This window comes from Motacilla alba, chromosome 6 (genome assembly GCF_015832195.1).
Source record: "Motacilla alba alba isolate MOTALB_02 chromosome 6, Motacilla_alba_V1.0_pri, whole genome shotgun sequence".
NCBI lineage: Eukaryota > Metazoa > Chordata > Aves > Passeriformes > Motacillidae > Motacilla > Motacilla alba.
The window spans coordinates 34,096,596-34,112,021 of NC_052021.1; the positions used below are offsets into that span (position 1 = coordinate 34,096,596).

General features: G+C 45.5%; 1 long non-coding RNA gene across 1 annotated transcript; it reads left to right on the forward strand.

The window, feature by feature from the left end:
* The first annotated feature begins 7,805 nt into the window (after window positions 1-7,805).
* Window positions 7,806-14,772, forward strand: LOC119702635. Its single transcript, XR_005257407.1, has 4 exons — window positions 7,806-8,261; window positions 9,855-10,052; window positions 10,346-10,467; window positions 14,670-14,772. It is a non-coding gene; the product is annotated as an uncharacterized LOC119702635 (long non-coding RNA).
* The last annotated feature ends 654 nt before the right edge of the window (window positions 14,773-15,426 follow it).

The window sequence follows — 15,426 nt, forward strand, 5'->3', positions numbered from 1 at the left end:
CTTCCCCTCTGGTCATGGCTGCTGCCTACCCCAAATCCCTATCAGGAAGTTTCTTTAAAATCAGCCATAACAGCAAACAAGCTTTATGATCCCAGACTGTACACACTATTTTTTTTTCCTTGTAAATTTTGCTTTCTTGCTTCAGCCTCCACACTGTTCATTTGAACCTTTTAGGGTCTTTTGGTTCCCATTCAAGTCCCGGGGTCAATGTAACATGAAATTATTCACTTGTCAAAAACATTTTATCCAGGAACTGTGGCAGCAGCTGCCCTGGGTGTTCCTGGAGCACAGGGCAGGATGGGTTTTGTCCTTGCAGCTCCACCTGGATGCTGCAGGAGCTGCTCTTGCTTGGCTTTTTCTACTGGCTCGGAGCATCTGGAAAATGGGCGCAAATACTCCCCTTCTGTGCTTTTGCCATCTCATCCTCCCTGAAAAGGGCTTTTGTCAGGCTGTCAAAATACATCTTGTCCAGTGCCAGGTGCTGGTGTCAGGGCTACGAGGTGAGGCATGAAAGTGCCTGAGTGTTTCCCACCCTGCCACTGAGGCCCAGGCTTGTGGCACCCCTTGAAAGGGGCACAAATAATGATGCTGAGCATGACTGGGGGTGTTTTTCCCCTCTCTCTCTACCCGTGCTGAGAACAGAAAACACTTGTGATTTCCTGTCAGCTTCTGCCAGTACTTTCAGGACTCGCTCACCTTGTTTCCCCCCACCAAGCAGAGTATCGTGCCCTCGGTCCTCAGCTTCCCAAGCAAGGCGGAGAAGACATCCACATATTCCCTACACCATTTTTCTCTTTAGTGGATATTAGCAGATGTGCTTCCAGCAGACTGGCTAAGCACAAACAGGCTTTTAGAGCGACAGGTTCATGAACCAGGGGCCCCGCTGGCGCTCGCGTACCCAGCTCCCCTCGCCACCCTCGCCGCGCCCCAGCCCAACACGCCCCGCCACGCCGAGCCTCGAAATCTCCCTCTCCCGAGCTCCCCAGGGGTTCTGCTGATTGATTTCTCTTTTTTTGCCTCCTTTTTTTCCTCCTAGCTGCCCGCTAAGCGATGCCTATAAGTGGCTGTGCGCGGCGCCGGCGCGGGGCTCACTTGCTGCTCCCAGATAAGCGCGTTAATCCTTTGTCTTGTGTGGCGGGATAAGACACCAACCCTGGCGGCAGCACCGCCGTGCTTGCTCGAGTTGCTTTCTCAGAGCTGTTGCAGAGCTCTCAGAGCGTTGGGTCTTGGCCCATTGCCCCTGCTAGGCTGCTCCCTTAATGGATTAGCTGGACTTCAAGGAAAATCCTGCCTTAACAATAGCGAGGAAGCGTGCGGTGCTTGGTCTACCTAAGGAGAGGTGCCAATGGTATTTTCTGCTACCAGCGAAGCTGCTCAGGCTCTTTGATCCGATTTCTCTCTTCTTGATTTTGATATCTCTACAAAAGCCATTGCAGATGGGAAAAGGAAAAAAAACAAAAAACAAAAAACAAACCCCAAACATGCCAGCCAAGCCACGCTCAGTTTTTGTTAATTCTTTTTTTTTTTTTTTCAGCTTTTCCCTCTTTTCCTTCCTCCCTCCTCCCCCCAGCCCTGAGCTGCTGAGGCGGACTCATGGAAGAGAAACTAAATCGCTCTCCTCTTGCTTTGGGCTGTTTTTCATCACTTCTTCTGTGCTTCCTGACCCCAAAAAGCAGGCTTAAGTTGCTACATTCCTGCGCCTTCACCATAGCCAGAGACACAGTTCTCCTCGTTTCAGCAGATGTGCCAAAGGTACTCTGCTCTCCCTCGGGCATAACTTCAAATTTTGGCAAATGTAAAGCTTGGACATAGTCCAGGAAAATGTTTTTGTCTTGCAAAAGTGTTTTTGTTTTGCTTTGTCCGAAAAGTAATTTATTTGAGCTTGAAATGTTGTTTGAAACATATTGCTGAAACTCCTGGAATTCCAGAGGTTTCTTAATTTTTCAAGGGAGCTCTCACTGAGCTCCAGATGTTTTGCCACTGACCATCAGCTCTGGAAATGGGTAGCCAAGCAGGGAAATTATTATTCCTCTCAGCCTTATCTATACCAGAAGGCACAAGCAGTGACACTGAAAAAATGTCAATTAACCTGCACTGTTGGTAACCTCAGAGGCTTCTTTTTACCTGGAAACTTTTTTTTTTCCTTGAAAAATTTCCATATGTGTGCGTGCACAAGTCTGGGTGCCCACATGAGCAAAGCCATGGATGTGGTGCTGGAAATCCTGCTGCCTTTGGTCAGCTTTAGAGGGAACTAAAGCCCAGCTGTGCTCACAGTTAGGAGAATTCACAGGGCTAACACACATAAAAGCAGACACGAGATCCTTCATGTCTCAGACCAAGCAGCAGGCGTGCTTTGGGTCCTGCAAAAAAATACTGGATTGATGTGGAGCTCCGTGATGGTAAAAATATGTGGGATTTCTGCCACCTGCCCTTTGCATCCATCCCATATCCTTCTTAAGTCAGCTCATAACCGATTCTTCCCAAGCTTCCAGCTGCTTGGCATTTCTTGTGTAAAATAATTAATGATTATAGGGAATGGAGAGATCAGCTTAGGGATAGTCAAGCCTGGTCTTGGGCATTTGTATACAGGCACTCGTGTGCAGTCAGGGCTCAGCAGCAGTGTCAAAGGGGAAAAAAAAAAGATGAATTATATAAAGAAATATCGGGGAAAATTATTTGAAAAGAATTTATAGGATATTTTACATCTGCAGGTATAGAAGGAGGCTACAAGGAGTGTCAAAGGTGGCTCCTGTATGGGGACAGGGCAAAAGAAAATGTTGGGATTAAGGGCTGGGCCAAAAGTTACTGTTTTTCAGAGTGTTACTCAAATCTCCAGGAACTGAGAGCACAGCTGTAGGAAACTTGCTCCCTGCTCCAACTCTTCCAGCCCTCCCTGGGTGGGGCCTCTGGGAGCTGAGATGGACCTTTGGACCAGTCCAGGATGGCCAATCCCACGGGATCCTTGTGCAATTGTGTTTAATCCTGGAACCACAGAATTGTTTAGGTTGGAGAAGCCCCCTAAGATCACTGAGCCCAGCTGCTGTCCCAGCACTGCCAACTCCATCACTAAACTGTGTCCCAAAAAATGCCCAAATGGCAGTAAATAAAAACACAAAAAAGGGGGATATGATGTACTTTGAGACAGTATTTCATGCACTGATATTTCGAGGCCTTAGAAAGCCACATTGTCTGCTGTGGAAATGCTCATTCCCTGAGCTCCACGCCTCACTGAGATCCCAAAAATTGTTTCCTCTACTATCAGGGTGAGCTGGGAAGAAGCTGCTGGTTCACCCTGACCAGAACAATCTGCTCCAGCTGGCTGGCTCCAAACACACAGTCCCCTCCTGTGGCTTTGAGTGGGAGTGCCCTGGGATGGTGACTCTGCCCTGACATCCTGACCTTGCTGGGTTTGGTTCATTTTGGGTCTCTATCCAAAAATTATGGCTCAGGAAAACAGGACAGGGGCTGTTGTTGAGTTCTTTGTGCTTTGGGTTCAATGAGTGGATGTTTCCCGGGAAAGCATTTCCACCAAAAAATCACCCAGAAGCCTCTAATTTTACACCAAAGACAAGGTTCAGGAAAAGCTCTCATTTAAATGATGTGACTTGAATGAGTAGAAATACTGGTGATAGTGGTTTCTCTGTTTTATTTTTGTGCCTCAATCCCGAGTCCCTGACTCCTGCCTGACTATGGAAAGGTTATTTTGGAGTGCAGGAGCCTGGACAGAGCCCTCACCTGCAGGGATAACAGGACAGGGGGCATCAAGACACCTGTGTGGAATTGGAAAGATGAGACCCAGCCCACAGGACTGTGTTGGAAGGTAGCACACAGATATATCACAATTACACTTCTCTGAGACTGGAAATGCTGGGTAATTGTCTTTCCCTGCCAGTGTGCTCAGGGCGCTTTACAACAATAAATTTCACCAGGAGTGCTGAAGAACAGAAAGCACAATAACGGGAAACCTGCTGCTCCAGGAATGCAAGGGAAGGAAGCTTTCATGGAAAAACTGGGGTCTGGGTGTGCGGGGTGGAGGAGCCCAGGGTGCTGCCTCGAGGCTGGAGCTCCTGGCAGTGGGTATGGATGGGGAGAGGAGGCAATGCCAGCCCCCAGCCCTCTGGAGCACTGCCCACCCTGCCTCTGCAGAGCAGGAAAGCTCGAGGCTGAACATTGATTTAGGGCAAGGACAAAGTTCTCTTTGCAGCCAAAACGAAATTGTGTGCCAATCAAATAGGTGTGAGACAGGCTGTTGTTGACCTCTAGGGAGTATCAGAGGACAAAAATCCTTGGAAGGAAATTCAAAAAACAGCCTCCAGGGAAGCCAAGCACTGCTGGAAGTGCTGCAGCACCGTGGTGCCAGGACGTCTGAGCATCCACTCAGCAGCCCTCCCTGGAAAGACACCTCTAATATTCCATCCTGTGCCTAGAAAACATCTTCATCTTGCTTCCTGAAGGGCAGCATGTGTTGAGATTTGAGAGATTTTGTGCCTGGATCGTTGCAGACCCTCCTTTATGGTTTGGGGAAACGCAGCTTCAGCCCTGCCTGGCATAGGAGGAGAGTGATCCTTTCTCTCCTCTCTTCTCTTTCCCCTCTCTTCTCCTTTCTCCACTCTCTTTTCTCTCCTCTCCTCTCTTCTCTCTCCGCTCTCCTCTGTCTTCTCCCTCCTCTCTGCAGTGGGTGGTGAGTGCAGATCCTTCCAGCAGGTGCCTGTTGTTTTTGAGGCTCGTCCTACAGCAGGACCTTGATCTCGCTGGGGTCTTAATAATAGCAAGATACCAAAAATAATCAGAATATATTCCAAAATGGACAGGAGAGGGTATTTGGCTCGTTCACAATGGCCATTAGATAGCTGATACTTGCTGTGCTTGCTCTCTGTGCTTCAGAGCCATCCATAATTAGAACATATTTTTGTAACCCTATCTTGGAGCAGATTTGATTTTTAGGAAGGAAAAATGTCACTAAATCATTATTATTCATGTGACAAATCCTGAAGGGTAAATTTTTTTTAAACACCACCTCTATCAGTCTCTCCCATGTCACCTAACTTTTATGCAATAACACTGTTCCCTTAGAGATACCGTATAAAATATCTCTCACTTCCCAATATTATTCATAGAATTCCCATTATAGAACATTGAAAACCCAGATTAGAAGAGTACAAGAATATTTTATGACCAGTTTGAAAATGCTGTTACTGCTGCAATAAATTAAGAAGTTAAATTACTCCCACATTGAGTATTGATATACTGTGCATGGCAGAAAAATTCCTTTGAAATATACTGTACAATACATATAGAGGAATTCCAGCCCCTTTGATGGCTGCCAGCAAAGGGGGTTGTGAGGACTTGGGGGTGGGGGATTGGGTTGCCAAGTTTGGTTTTTTGAAGCAGCAAGTTGAGCAAAGGCCAAATCAGAACAGCAAAGTTTTATACAGATAATTGGGAATATTGAGATGTTGCATCTTCTCACATTCTTTATGAACTCTATAGAGGGGATATTTCTGGGGTCAGCTTTCCATAATATGATTTTCTCTTGCTTATATCTATGTGGACATTTATGTGTGGCCTTTACCTGACCACTGTGATTGTGTGATGTGTTTGTACCTCTTTTATTTTAGGTGGTATTTTTCTTTTTTGCCTGAATGGTCATTCTAACTCAAATCTTTGACTGCCAAGGGAAAAGCAGAAGAAAATTAGGACTGTTGGATCCAATCTGGCTGATGGGGTATAATTGCTTTTAGATATAAAGATACTCAAATAATTAATTAAATCAACTTTTAAGCTTTATTTCTAGTTGTTCGCATTATTGGAGTGATAATTTGATGCAGGAATTTATGTGCACAAACTGTCTTTTGTTTTTCTGCTTACACAGCTTCATTTGTGAAGCATTGCACAGGGAACTGCACTTCTACAAAGTGGTTGTTACAACTTCAGGTAAGAGCTGATCTCTCTCATAAATTTCCATGTGTTGTCTGCTGGGCATTTTATTAAGGAAAATAATTGGAGAGATTTGCCTGCTGGACCAGATTGGCAACCAAACCCCCTATTTTGCAAAAAAAAAAAAAAAAAAAAGTAACAAAAGAGCCCTTTTGCACATTTTGCAGAGGAATCCAAAGAGCTGCTACAGCACCGGCAGCGTAAGCAGCTTATTGGGGTTTGCCAAGAACACAGCAAATCCAGGCCTTGAGTTTACAATAATAATTACAGTGTGTTCTGCTGATTGCAATATTCTGGCCCGACAGGGCCTGTTTAACTAAGCTGGCCCTGGAATCGAGTACCTACAAGTAATGTGATCTATTTATTAACGAGTGCTTTTTACAGGAGCGTCCATTCTGAGCTCCCTCATTATTCCACAAGCGGGGAACTGGCTTTCAGCAAGAGTCGTTTATATAAAACGCATCAGAGGAGTTATTTAAGAACAACACAAACCTCGATTAAGCCCTGGTGTGTGTTTTTAGAGGTTATTCTTGGAGGATTTTCCCTCCCAAGGAAAGCCAGGCAGTGAAGGGTAGAAGCCGAGCAGAACGTTTTTCCCTGGATGCACCAAAATATTCACTCAAAGATCAGCAGCGGCTTTCTGTAAATCCCCCAGCTTAGGCGTGCTTGTTGGACCCTTGACTCTTCCGTGGAGTTGTTCCTTCTCAGATTAAGCCCAGCCCAACCAGGGAACCGCTCAAACCCACGCGGATGCGGCGCCGAGCCGCAGCCCGAGCGCTGCCCACGGCGCCTTATCTTGGTGTATAATCATGTAGCAGATCATGTATTCATTTGTATCATTAAATAAAGACTAACAGAGCCGTGGACCCAGGCGAGCAGGAGGGATGCCCAGAGGATCATGGGTTCCCGGCATGCCCCGCTCCCCTTGGAAAGGCGCTGACTCACTCCCCGAGCAATCAGCGTTGTGTGCCATTACAAATGGGCTGGTTAATAGGCCTGCATCCATTATCATTAGTGCATCTCAGCACGCAGGTACATGATGGGGCCTGCCAGCGCATTTGCTCCAGCTCACTGAGCCAGGGGCCATGCTCCATTGCAAATGAGGATGAGGAACACCTGCTCCAGGGTTTTTCGGCAGACCGGAGTCATCCTTCACATCTCATGCAACACTTGTTCTGTCAGAATGCAATGCTGGCACCGGCCGGAGCGGGGCTGTGCCAGGCGTCCGACTAAAGATTAGACACTTCCCTGTGGTCTCCTGCTCAAGTTCAGCTTTGAATTCTTTTTTTTTTTTCTTTTTTCAAAGAAAGCTTTTAAAAATTTATCAAGTTCGTATTAGGCATTCAGTCATTATGTTAAGGGTTTAAAAATAAAGATGAAAAAAAAAGAAACTTTGCTTCAGAAATTAACTTCTTTTTTTGGCAATTAGAATGGCAGCATAAAATATTTATTGGGTCTGATAATTTTATTCACACTGCTGAGTGCTGGCTGTTTGGATACAGTTTTTGAGGAAGGTTTTATTTTTGGAAAATTGATTTATTTCCCCCCCCCCCCCCCCCCCCCCAAATTTATTTCTGGTCTTCTGCAACTATTCCCAGTGTTTGTAGGATTTTCTTTTTTCATTGTCTGCACCAGGTGACCTGAGATGTGATATTGGACTCTAACCAAAAGGGGGAAAATATGACAAAATATTGCCTTCTCCAGGCACATGTCTTTCCATGCAGAGGCCTCTGCTCTGGCTGCCCTCCAGAGCCAGGACAAAGGCTTTCCTCATCCTGCTCCAAAAGGCACAATGCTTGCTGCCAGCCCCAGGCTCGTTTGCTTGAGGCACTGGAAATCAAAATGAAGGGAGAAAAACCAGTTAGAATTTGAAGAAGCAGCTCTTGAGGTTTGTGATTTACACTGAAGGGCACAGTGAAGGTGGCAGCGTGTCCCTCCCATTTCCCTGCCCTGTGTAACAGGGATTTTATGGGCACTGCTGGCTGCCAAAGCTTTTCAGTCCTGAAAAAAAAGGAATCCTGCAAGTGTGACCAGCTGGGAGATGCTGTCAGGCTCACGCACATCCCTTCATCCCAATGGATCACTTCCCACTGGGGAGAGTCCAGATCACTCCCTGGGGAAGGCACTTGGTGTCCTCCAGTGACACTTCCCTGGTGAATGAGGAATCACCTCGTGAGGCAAGGCTGGGACTGAGCTGGAGCAGGAGGACATTCCCTGCCACATCCTGGCAAAAATGCAGCACCAACATCCACTCCTTGACCAGAGTCCTGTTTGTCTCCCAGGAAAGCAGAAGGAATGGGAGTCGCTGCTTCTCCAAAATTCAGGTAAGAAAATCTGACTCTGCACTTGGAACAAGGCTTTAAGTAAGAAATTCCTGTTTGCTTCACATGCTTTTCTTTTTCCAGAGTTATTCCTTCCCCACCTTCCGCAGTCCTCCCGTCCACACCGAAGAGGCTTTTGGTTCAGCTTCCAGAGCCTCCAAGAAAATGACAACTGTTTCAGCAGGAAGCCTCATCTGGTGGAATCCAGGTTTCCACAGTGATGAAACGATACTGGAAGTTACAGATCTGCTGGTTTGGTGCTCTGCCAGCAAAGGGGAGTCCTCAGTTTGTACTGAGGATCCCAAGCTTTATCTCTGCCTTATGCCAAAGCACTACAAAGAAATGCTTCCCTGGATCCATCCTTTTAACCCTTTTATGAGCTTTGATGCTCAAATGGAACCTTGGACTCTCACTCCTCAAGGTGTTTCTTGGTCCTTCCTGGGTTTGGGGTTTTTTTTATGATTTGATGAAATGAAAATGCTGCAGGAAGCACTGATGTGGATGCTTGTGGATCAGAGAGTTGTGTTAAACTTCGGAGGTTTTCTGTATTTTCCATATTATTACACAGAAATAATCTTGTTTCTTCTTTTATTCTGGTTAATTCAGAAGGTCTTTAGGGCTGTGCTCACCCAATGCCCTTGGATTGCTGCTGGAGATGTCCCTGCCTTCCCCAGGGGATTGTGGTCACTGATAACTCAGTATCACCCACAGAAAAAAGCTGAAAAGTTTCATATCACTTTGTGCAAATTTTAAGGGAGACAGAGATAAAAAATCTTCATCTTTGGAAATGCAGTTGTAGCATTTTTTGATCTGTGACATAGTTCAGCAAAACCAAAAATGAAAGTGCTGTCCTATGAGGTTGGAGGGACCATCCACACACCCAGGGCTGTTGGGAAGTGATGGGATCTGCAGTGGGAGCTGAGGGAAAAGTATGAAAAGAGACCAAACACAGAGAAATCTCAGATTGCAATGGCAAATTTGGGAAGCAAAATACTTCCAGCAAAATACGTGCATTTAACAGACAGTTAAATTAGTATTTGCCCTTTCCCTTGTTTAAGGCAAATTTCCAGGTCTGTGCCTTTTGGAGGATTTGGGTTTGATGGGGGTTTTGCTCGTGTACTATAATTTTATTTTAATTTCTATCAGTTCATTGAGAGCTGCTCAAAGTTGACGTTGCTACAACTTTGGAAAAAAAGAGGTGCTGGGAAGGCCAATTTTCCACTCATGCAGGTCTGAAAATCCTGGGGAAAAGCTGTTCAGAGGGACGGCAGTAATGCAGAATAAGGATGTGTATGGTTGAAGCAGGCTAGACGTGGGGATATTTAAATTAGAAGCATGAGCAGGAGAATTAGGGTTTGGGTTGGAGTTTTCAACGAGTGACTCTAGACTCAGGAGAAATGTCTGGAGGACTCTAGAGGAAGCAATCCCTTGGGATCAGTCTATAAGTCTGGCTTTGGGAAAAAGCAGAATCAGGCAATGAGAGACAAGCCTGATAATTGTCTGGGGATGCTAAAAATTCTTGGTTTTCTTCTGTCACAACAGAAATACACAATATCTTCTTTTTCTTTTTTTTTTTTCCCTTTTCCCATTCCATAGGGAGTGCTGGATACCTACTGGGATTCTCATCCCACCCTGCAGGGAAGAGCTCCAGAGGGATATACAGAATATTGTTAACTGGCTGGGAGTGCAGTGATGCACCCTTGGTGCTCAGAGAGTTTCTTCCACAGCACCCCAAACTCCAGGTGTAAGCTCCACTCTGGGCCTCAGCATCCTTAAAAACATCACCTTTCAGAGGTAATTATGCAACATGAGCAATAAATATTTAAAATATATCAGATATCAAAAATTTTTAAGCATAGCCTTGAAGCTCAGGGTGTGTTTACATGCTTCGCAGACTGAACCTCAATGTGGGTTTTTAAAATCCCAATCCCATCAGGGTGTCAAGCAAACAGCACCTCCATCCAACTTCCATATTCTTTAAACACGTGGATGCTGCTGGATTTAGCTGTTAGCTGGAGCAAGAGCTGAATCTAATTGGGAATTTCCAAGTTTATGTAATTCCTAACCTCACTTCTTGTGTGCTGCAGCCTTGCCCTGTGATAATCCATCCCTTCATCCCAGTGCTGGAATGGCTGCAGCCAGACGTGCCAGGGAGCCCTGAGCTCGTGGTGTGACAGCCCAACCAGACTTTGAAACCACATCTCTGGAGGTGAGAGGCTCATGCTTTAACCCACTTGTGCTGCTACATTTTTTAAAGCACTTTTTTTAATACTGAAAAGAAGAAAATCATCATATATTTTGGAACAAAAGCCAAAAAGCAGCAAGGATTGAAATAGATGGTGCTGACAGAAATTCAAATGCAAAGAGAAGTTGCATTGGGTTTATTTTTTATATTCTGGTTATTTATTTATATTCTGGTCTATTTCGGGGTAGGGCTGTTCAGCATCCTGCTGTTTTGAGGTGCTGGGAGTTGGATGCCAGGGCACCACTACCCCACTCCCAGTGGCAGAACACAACATGTCTTCACCCCAAAAAGCCAAATTGAGGTTTTGGCTGAAAGAACAGGTTGTATGTGATGTTTGGCTGGTTAACCACTGGCTCCTCAGCTATTTTCCTGAACTTTCTCTCCTCCCTCCCCCACAATTAGATTGTTCAAGTACAGACTGGAATATTTAATTCCAGATTTCAACGTTCTGCTCAGACTTTTCTATCACCTGTGGCTGGATGCTGTGATGCTGGAATATGGGGGGGGGGATGAGGGGCTCTTTTCCCATCTGTGGAGCAGGCTGGGATGCACCACCACCTCCTGTCCATGGCTTCACCAACTCACCTGATGCTGCCTCACTGTTCCCAAAGAATTTTCCCTGTGCCAGTGCAGAGCCTGGTTTTGTGAAGCACATGGGTGGAGACAGGTCTGGGACAGGAAAACTCTTATTTATATGGCCTCATCAGGATTTGTGTCAAAGTCTCTGGAGATGCCCTCCAGCTTCCTTAAATTTCATTTTTTAATAATGAAGATAATTTTGAGTTTTACAAGCCCAAAAATGTCTAAAACTAATAAACATTTTATACACATGTCAAAAGATGCTTCAGAAGCAGCCAAACCATGGATTTTTTAACAACTGAGTGGGGATAACAACAAAAATCCACAACACACTCCTTGTTTGCCAAGTTCCTGCAGCCTGAGCAAATTTTTAGGGATGAGTTACAAACCCCAGATTAACGGAGCTTTAATGGAAGTGCTGGCAGTTCCTAAGGCTGGAGCAGCCCTACAACAACTCCACAACCCACTGCTGACCCCATCCCTCCTTCCCAGAGGGGGAATAATGCAGCACTCGAGGGAAATAACGCACAGAGGGGCTCCCGAGTGTTCTCGCCCTCCTTTCTCCTGCGAGCTTGCAGGGAAGGGATTTGGCAGGAGGATTTGGCAGCCTGGCAGCTCGTGGGGAAACAAAAAAGAGCAGCTATCAGTGCAAAACGGAGTGGCCTCTGTGGCTGGTGGCCACCCAGCCTCGCTGGCCCCCGCTTCAAACACACAGCGCTGGGTTTGTGGTGGGGCTTAGGAGGAAAGGCTCTTACAGCCACCATCCAAGGGTTGTAGTTATCTCTCGTTGGAAATGCCACTTATCTATTCTTTGATGGCTTTTAGGGAGGTGTTTGCATCAAGCAGACGGAGTGGTTTGGTTTCCCGGGGTTGTTCCACGCTGAGAAGATGGATTTGGGGTTGTGTGTCTGTGTTCAGACGTGCAGCTCCTCTGCGGGGTGTGTTGGGGATGTACAGCAGCACGTAAGGAAAGCCTGGCTGGTACACAGCAGCTGGCTCACTTTTATCACCAGCTTTGCCATAAAACATCCCATTTTAATAATCAAATTAGAGCCGAGGCAAACCTGCACAGGTGAGAGGAAATCTGCGAGCGTGATCAAAACCACATTTCTGATTCAGGACGGAATCGCAGGCTACAGGGAGGTACATCTGTAAATTATACAGGAAGCTTTCTTCAACAACTGATTCACCCTGACAGTTTTACTGGAGTATATGAAAATTAGTATTAAAGATGTGATATGTAGGCTTCTTTCCAGGAATTCCAATCTGGTTTCAATAAAATGAAAACACTGATTGGAAGTGAAGTTGCCTTCCGGTTTTGCCTTTGGCTATTATGTGTTCATTCGTGAAATGACTGAATTCCACAACTACTTTTAATATTCACCTTTTGAGTTCATCTCCCGTACTGGACACATTGGAATGATTAAAATAGCACCGACTCCTGAAGCCGGATTCTCTTTAATTTGAAACAGCCTGGGTGCTGAGGACGAAAAAATATTAAAAAAAAAATGAATGCTCTGTTAAGTCCATCCTTTCTTAGCATCCAGTTGCTTCAGCGCGTGTTTAGGGTGGAATACTAATAAAGAAGTGGATGAAACAGCCCTGAATAACTGTGAAAGAGCACAGTTCCACGCTCCCTGTCCCTCCAGGTTGCTGCTCCTGGTGGTGCCTGCTGGCTGGAAGGTTTGCGTGCTCTGATGCTCCGGGGCTCTCCGCGCCGCCGTGCTTTGGCAGCTGCCTGGCCCTGCATATCAGTGCCACTGTGTGCTGAGCTCCTGCCAGGGACAGGGCTTGGGAAAAGGGGTACAGAGCGGAGATTTGGGGCCAGCAGATGTAAATATTGAAGATATCTGAGGTTTTGCAATACAAACTGTTGCGTTCCAGCTTATTGTTCCAAACGGCTTTTGCACGCTGAACCTGCGGGAGCTCCGTGCCAGATGAGCAGACCAGCTTCTTGCAGAGCATGAGTGGTTTTATGTGTTGAGGAGCTCATAAAGAAATCCAAATTCCCTTGGATTTGCTAACACCTTCCAGACTAAGCTTGGTGTTTCGAGGCTGTATTGTCCTGGAGATGGAAAAACTGGATCTGCTGCTTTTAGGGAGGCGCTGGCTGGACCAGCCGTGGGGCAGAGCTCAGTGTGGCACCCAGGGTGTTCACCTGGGCTGCCATGACTTAACTGTAGTTGGTTAAACAATTAAATTTCCTTCATTATTTTATGTGGAAAAGCTGCTGCTGGTGGCAGTGAGTCCCTCATAAATCTCCACCAGGGCCTGTTTTGTTTTTGCTGGGGAAAAAACCCCACTCCTTGCTCCCCATGGCACTGTCTGTGCAGTTTCCTCCCTGCTCTGGGGTTGTGGGAATCTTTGATACCCTTTTTTCAGGGAGTTTAGGGGGATGTTTTCTCCTCAGCATCCCTGGAGGTCCCAACCCCGGGATCCACCACAGCTGACCTGAGGTGCTGTGGACTAAAAGGACATCTATAATAAACTGTAATATTAAAAACTTTAGCACCTCTGTGGAAGAAAGGAAAGCCCAGGGAAGTAATTTCAGCCTGTGTATTCAGTCACCTCTCTGGCAACCTCTGCAATGAGTATTCTGGCAAGTTATCTCACTGAGGGAGAGCCTGACTTTCTGCAGTTGTCCGAGGCAATCTTTGATTAAATTTTGGATGCTGTTACTTAGACATCCGCTCCTGATGCACTTACCATATTTTGCAAAGAGAAGGTCTCTGTGAATTGAAAATTTCTGGTTATGTGCATTCAAGGTCATGCATAAAACAGCATCTAGGATCATGGAAAGTTGAGGAATTTAATCAAAATGCTGCTCTATAGTTTGGTGTGTTTTGTAAGATTAGCAGGGGCACCAATAATGCTGTCAATGCAGAGCTCATTTGGACACTTGTGAATTATTGAGCTGCAGAGCAAACCTCAGCACAGCCCAAATCAACACTTTTCCACAGCGCTGTTGGCAACAGAAGTTCCTGATGGCTCCTCTTCCATGCTGGAGAGGGACTAAATTGCAGTGGGAGGTTGTTTGGGGTAAAAAACCACTTGCAGGCTTTGGGATATCTGACTTGGTCTTTCTGAGGCTCACCAGAAAGAGGCAGAACAGCAGTCCTACACACATTTAGGAAATTGTCACTCCCAGTCGAAGTAAAAATTTAAAACTCAGTATTTTAAAATGCAGTGAAGTCCACCCAGTGAATGTGCAGGACCCTCCTCTGATGACTGCTCCACACCCTGTGTCCCAAAGCCAAAGCCCTGGGAATTCTCCACGGAGCAGTGGGTGAAGGTTAGTGATGGGAGGGATGACTGGAGGGTCTGAGACATCTTCCCTGGGGGAATTCTCTACTCCAAGGTCAACAGGACTCCTCTCAGAGCACATGGCAGAGGTAGGGGACATTTGAGAGATGTTCTGCAAAGTCCTTCTTCCCTTTTGGTGGCTTTTTATGAGGTTAGTTGAGAGATAAAGGGGTTTTCTTAGGTCCCAGTAAAAAAAGGAAATTCTATTCTAATGTATTTTGTGGAAATGCTTCATAGAATTGAATGAAATTCATAACACCTTTTCACCTTTGTTTTCTCCTTAGGTGTCATAGACAGCTCTGAGCAGACTGCAAGGTGCCCTTAATGAACTGGCATCATGGAACTGGGATTGCTGGATCACCCTGAAAAAATTCTGAGTATTGAGGTACCCAGGGCTTTTTCCCTCCTTTGGAAAGTCTGATTCCCTAATTAAAGTTAATTTAGGGAATGACTTATATTTAATGTATATGTTAGTATTTATATTAATATTTAATGAGTTTATTAAACACATAGATGGCCCTAGACATGAATGTGTTCATGACCTTAAGTCCAAACATTCTCCCTTTCCCTGAAAAGAAACCAAATTCTTTTTGGCATTTTTTAACTTTATATTATTTTCCTAAATGCTGTAGGTGCTTTTCCCAAGTTCAATATTCTCCAAACATTCTCTGCTCTGCTTCTCTTCTGAATTTCAGGAATTGATTCAATGATCTCAGAGCTCAGTGTGGTGGCTACATAGCCTTGCCTTATCTTCCTCTTTTCATTAATAATATTTTGAAGTTGTTTATTATAAACTTGTTTATTTTAAAACTGTTTGTTATATATTTTTTAAAAAAATGGGTAAATAGTCCAAATGTTTTCCTAATGAAACACACCTTGTCTCCCCGAACAATGACATAAAACTCAGCCAAGCCAAGCGTGGGCTCTTCCTTAAGGAGCAGGTGTAGAGGATGGATTTGCAGAAGGGTTTTCATTGCTTTCCTGGGCTCTTCCACGGCGCTGCCTCAAATTGGAAGTGGCTGTCAGGTGAAATAAGAAATG